Source organism: Kryptolebias marmoratus, linkage group LG13 (genome assembly GCF_001649575.2).
Source record: "Kryptolebias marmoratus isolate JLee-2015 linkage group LG13, ASM164957v2, whole genome shotgun sequence".
Taxonomy (NCBI): Eukaryota; Metazoa; Chordata; class Actinopteri; order Cyprinodontiformes; family Rivulidae; genus Kryptolebias; species Kryptolebias marmoratus.
The window spans coordinates 4,066,078-4,072,396 of record NC_051442.1 but is presented as its reverse complement, the minus strand read 5'-3'; positions in this window follow the sequence as shown (position 1 = coordinate 4,072,396).

Sequence of the window (6,319 nt, the reverse complement as noted above, 5' to 3'; positions counted from 1 at the left end):
ATAATGAGTGAAAAACACAATACTGATGAATATAATCATGTGTGAATTTGTTTTGTACATGAAAGTTCTTCATCTGTATCTAAGCTGCTATCTAGACGACTCCTTGGAAGAAAAAATATGTCCCAACAGAACCTTCCTGATTAAACTAAGGATAAATAAATATAAACAAACAAATAAAAAAAGAAAGAAATGAGGACATATTCTCCTAATTTCTCTCAATCAGATCAGTAGCTTAAGTTATGCTGTGTAGTATTTTAAATTATGACAAAATGCAAAAAGATGTCTGTAAACAATGTTTGTTTGTATAAAATCATCTACTTTTTGACAAGTATATACTGAACATCTATTTTTTTGGACTTTGGGTTCTGTTATGTTGTGTTCAATAATTTTGTATTTCTTGGTTCTGCATTGGGTTTTGTCGAAGTCATGTTGGTTTTCTTTTTTTGTTGCCTTAGTTTTCTGGTCTGTATTATTGCTTTTTCTTTCCCTTTTTTTTCTCTGGTTATATTATTGTTTGTTTTCAGGCTTGTGTCGGCTGCGTGTGTTTTCTTGCTCATGTGAAGTTTTCTTCCTACCTCACTCTGTCACTCTTAAAATTTATGTTTATGAACTTCCTGCTTCTGTAGCGTTTTCAGTTCTCTCAAAATCAAAGTTTATTCTTTCTCATCCGTCTGGGTGCCACCTGCCTACTCTTTGCATTTGTGTCCTTAAATCACATACAGAGTGGCATGTATATTTTTCAGTACAGTTCTTCACTCGGTAAGTTGTTTGCTTCAACACTGATGCAGGTTTCAAAAGTGGTTCAGCTACTTGTGGTGTACACAGTTAATTGCTACTTTTCAGATTAAACAATAAAGACTCTGTGTCTCAGCTTGTATTGACTAAAACAGCTGCAATATCTACTTTTTTTTTTAATCGGTGTGGAATATTTATGTATAATGAACACTATGGAAGTTTGCTCAAAAGCTCATGAAGCAGTGCCAACTGGCAATCATAAATGGGAAAAAAGTTTATGTTTAGTGACTGACTCTTGAATAAAAAAGGATTCACTTGCTTGTGAAAAAAGACCAGTAAAAATAGATTTTCCTGCACTTTGAGTAGAGGTAGCGTGGCACAGCTACACACTTAAAGCAGGCTTAGTGCTCCAGCTTTTGTTAATCACAACAGCAACACCAGCCAACACATAAAATGCCACAATTTATGCAGTGTTGACAGCTGAAGCCAGGGTTGTGCCCACATTTGTTTGTGCCTATTTACTTCAATAGGGAATGGCTCAGTTTAGCATTAAAACAATTTGATTTAGACACTCGTATATTTTGTTAAATTATATTAAGCATCTATTTAGCTTGACAAAAACCACTTGAGATTGAAACAGAGCCTACCTGCCATGGCAGACAACTACACATCAGCACCTATGAGATAAACACCATTTTATCCACGACAATACGTTTTCCCAGTATGTTCAACCTGGAGCAGACATTTAACCACCATAATGATCCCTTCATCACAGATCATGCAGCCCCATTCAACCATCACATTTACAGACAAATGTTTATGTTTTCATATTAGTTACAGTTTATTTAAATAACTTTAATCTGCTGCAAACTATTTAAATCTCTTAGACTGAACTTGTTGGTATAGAGCATGATCGATGCTTGTCACCTTGCATGCCAAAGTTTTGTCATTGACAATGTCCTTTTTTTTCTAAACCACATTCAAACAACAAAGTTGATGAAAGTACTTTACAATTTAGTATCATGAGTGCTTTCCTGTGTTTGGTTCCTGTATTTTCTTTGTGTTTTGAGAGTCTGGTGTTTGATTTCTGTTCATTGTCTTGCTGTGTTTTTGTCATTTTCAGAAATTTTCCACAGTTAGTCTTTGCTCCTCAGTCAGCCTGTCACGCCCATCTACACCTGCTCCCTGGTCACCTGTCACAGATGAACAGATGAAGCCACATCCCTCATCAGCCCCAGTCCTTAAAGTGTTTGTGTCTTCATTGGCCACTGAGTGGAGAATTATGTGCCTGTTTGAGACGCTGCCTCTGCTTTGTTGTTTTTTTTCCCCATGTAAGTTGGTTTGTTAGAATAAAATCTTGGTTTGTTTTTGCTAAAAGTTCTTTGTGTTAAGTCTGCATACCTGGGTCCAAAACCTCCTGCCAATGTGACAGTTAGTTAAAAAGGAATGAGGAAAAAACATCAATAAAATCAGTCTTTCAAAACTGTATTCTGGGAAATTCACATTATTTTGTTGCCCACATCATACTGGCTTCAGTTCACTTTGTAACCACTTTGGCAGCTGCTGCAACTTTTGATTTAATTGACCGGAATACACTTTTGAAACGAAGACACCCGTGACAAATCTGCAACTATTTTGAAAGGACATTTTGTTGCATAAAATTCTTTGAACATGTTCAAAATCCGAGTAGTAACTCTGCAAGCCTTTGTTACTCACACTAGAAAATTTAGATATTTTAGAGACTCCTGTGAATGCTGTTTGCAAACCAGCCTGCACATCATATGTTACCTTAATATACTTAAAGATGACTGAAGCTGTGGTGGGCATCTTCATTTGGTTCAACTCCAAAAATTAAATAATTTTAGATGAAGGTCCAACTTTTTGAGTTTCACTAAAATCTGTCCACTGGTTCATGAGACACTTTGCTAACAGACAGACAAAAACATACACACACAAGTTGTGGCAACTACTTATTTTACTCACAACCATGGGGTCATTGGGATTCTCTCAAGCATCTCTTTCATATTCTGCTTCCTTGCCTGAGATCCTCATACAGCAGGAGCCAATAAAGCTAAAACCTTATTGAGAGGTTTCACACCTCAGGTTTCTCCATATGAAATCTCTTAGCCTATGCCTATCATTAATCTCCATACAAATATCTGCTCAACCTCTCATGCTTGACCTCTATTTTCATCTAACTTTGGCCACCTATCATTCTTATTTCCAATACCGTTTTACCACCTTACCATTTTACTTTTCCAAATAATTGGCAAACGTGCATACACAAGTGGTACATGGCTTCAGAATTTTTTTTATAGGTAATATGAGACATATTGGATTTCATCTGAATGGCCTAGAAAAAGCATTTCTCATACTTGCTTCTAAGCTGAGCATGCAGGTAGGCCTACTCATATGTGGGATGAATTTATTACCACAAATCAAGTGAGAACACGCCACACCATTATCAACTTTTAATTAAAACAGAAAAAAAATCTGCTGGTGTTAGAATATTATCACAGATTAGAATGCTCTTTCTTTAGGCTACATATTCCTCTTACACTCCTCTTTAAGTGAATTTACACATGGTGGCTCGACCTTTGCTGCTTATCCACCCACATCATTCATCATGGAATCCCTCATGTCCTCAGATCATGGGACAGTGACCGTCCAGGGAATCAAAGAAAAAAAAAATTCAGGCAGGAGAGAATTTTTCTCTCTAGGATCACCCCCAAAAACTACCCATGCGATAAAGGAAGCACTGACTGTGCAAACCTTCAAATTGAAACTCATAGCCTATCTATTCTCATTGTCATGTGACTGACATTAGTAGCATGCGACTCCCTTGCTGCAGAGTCTGTTCCTGCCCAACTGTGATACAGAAGCAGGTCAGTGCAGTTGTGATTGCTCCACCGCGGCATGCAGTTGCCTCGCTGTGTGTTTAAATCTGCATTTGACTGAGTGTGTTTGACTTTTTGAGCCATGTTGGGGTAGAGGGAGTGATATGGTCTTTATCCCTGAGAGAGTTTTCAGGTTACATGCACATACTTTTGGGGATTCTGATAGAAGCCAGCAGTCCATCCCAGCATTTATCTGAAATATACACTGGAGTTTAAATTTCCACTGCCCATTTTTCCATGTCTGCATGTCCTCTCGCCTCTGCTGAGAGGGACCAATAGGTGGCAATGTTGGTCAGTCATGTGGTCAAGTTATCATGTTGGTCAGTCCATCCAGCCCTTTTCTCAACAACAACAGGAGAGCTAATTTTCAGTTCACTCTTAGATTAAGTGTAAAAGTTGTGACAGTATTTTTCAGTTTGTGCTATAAACCTCAGTTTTTTTAAAAATATATCAAGCAAAGATCTAACAGCAATGTGCTGATGGGAGTAAAATAGGAGACCTGTTGTCAAGAAGCTCAATTTGTCATTTCTTCCTAACTGCAAAGGTCTGCAAACAGGGAATTTATCTGGGCATTATAGTGTTTCGCAGCCTTTTGCTGAGTCACTGTCCATCCATTTTGTGAAAAAGCAATGCTGTTCCTGAGAAAGAAATTTAGCACATTTCCAGGACCTCCCTTGATATTTTATGTCTGGCACAAAATGATGTTCCTTTCTTTTCTAAATCCAAATCCAAACAGTGCAACTGACAAAGCAAACAAGATTTTTTTTTTTTTGTTAAGTGTTTAAGACAACTATAAAAAAAAATAGATTTGCATTGTCATTGTTTGTAAAATTCATTTGGAACAACAGAAACAGCATTTGTTCATCAGCTACAGGTGCTTTAGCATGCTGGGGGTCAGGGGTCATCTTGAGCCAATGTCATTCTGTTCATAACAGAAGATGTCAGATCAGATAAAGTGCACATTCACTTCCCTATTTTACTATTTATCACTGAATGCTTAATCAGAACATTGGTGCAAAATAATCTTGACAATAAAAGCTAATCCTATTTAAAAACAGCACAGAGAAATTTTAATTGATAGCCTGAAAAAAACTAAATATAACTCAGAAGACTGAACCAACACTGATGCATATAGTGTGTATATTTTAATATTTTATGAAAAAATTAATGTCAGTGAAATGAGTACTTTCAATGGCCCCAGCCGGCCTTATAATGTGTGTTTCTTTCTGTAGTGCCATGTTTTAATAACCTGTGCCAGTTAGCATTACTCAAAACCTGATTATGCATAAAATAATGGATAATTACCAACTGTCCATGGTCAAAATGCAGGCAAGGAAACTATAAGAATTGTAAAAATAAGCTCCCAGTTAGGTACTTTTTTCTATCAGTTTGCTAAGTGTTTGTAAGTTTGCTTGTGTGCCATTATGAAAAGTCAGGCTGGGTACTGTTGGCTCCCTTCAAAGGTTATTAAGATTAGTTTCCAAACACTCTCTCTCTCACACACACACACAGATACAAAACCATCTCCAAAGAAGTAAAGCCTTGCAGAAGAGAGGGAAGGAATGTCACACTCTGTCCCCTCAAATGGGCAGAAAAAATAAAAAAGAATGCTGTGTTATCCTGCTGTATTGGAACTAAAACATGTCAAGACCTGAAAAATTGTCTGCATGGGCATAGTATGTATCCTTAAATTTAGACCAGGATCTTTTTTTAGCTTTGATGAAATACTGCCAGGGCCTAGCATAAGCAAAAAAGTTGACCCTTTAATAATTCTGCAGAGCATTCTTATAGACTTAGTTTGTTAAGGGAACTCCTGAGACAGCAGGTTGGTATCACTGATGACAGGAAGACTGAAGATTCTGTGGGTACAACCATTTTTGATTTATTCATTTTTGGAAGAAGGTATCGTGCTGATCAGCCTCAATGAAGAAGCATGTACCTAGATGCTAGAAAAAGAGAACGTGTATGTCAGTTCTCTAGTATGTCAGGGACTCTGAAAATGTATCGGGGAAAAATTGCTGTGTTCAGTGAACTTGGAGAAGGCTAATGACTGTGCCCCCGGGGGTATCTTGTGAGAACAGTATGAGGTTTGGGGCTGGGCTCTGCCTCATCAACAGACCTCTTTTTGTGATTTTTCATGGAGTGAAGCTTGAGGAATGAAGAGTGTCAAGTATGGTGGCTCCAGGATTGCACGTTGCCTTTTGCAGATGATGTGGCTTTGTTGTCCTCTGGGGGAAGTGGGCACTGAGCAATGGAGTGAGTCACAGGTGTGGGCGTTAAAACATCTCATGGCCTTGTTCATAGGAAATAAGATGGAGCTTGAGAATCAATAGACCTGAGCTGCATCGCCATTTAAGTGCACAGTGTAATCATGCTGTTTGGCTGAATCCTAAATTGAATCATTTCATTTAGTACACAAACATTTATTACTAACAGTCAACGTGCAATTTAACATCATATCTGAGCCAAGCAGGCTTAACTGGGACCTTTCTGTGAAGAGTTGCATGTCTGCATGGGTTCTCTACAGGTTACTTTTTCGCAATTGAAAAACATGCATGTTAGGTTAATTGGTGATTCTAAATTGAAATCATGGCTGTGTGCGTGTGAAAAAAGTTTGTCTTTCTCTGTAAAAAGAATGAACTAGTGAATGAGGTTGGAAATGATATCTAAAAGTAAGACCAAGACAA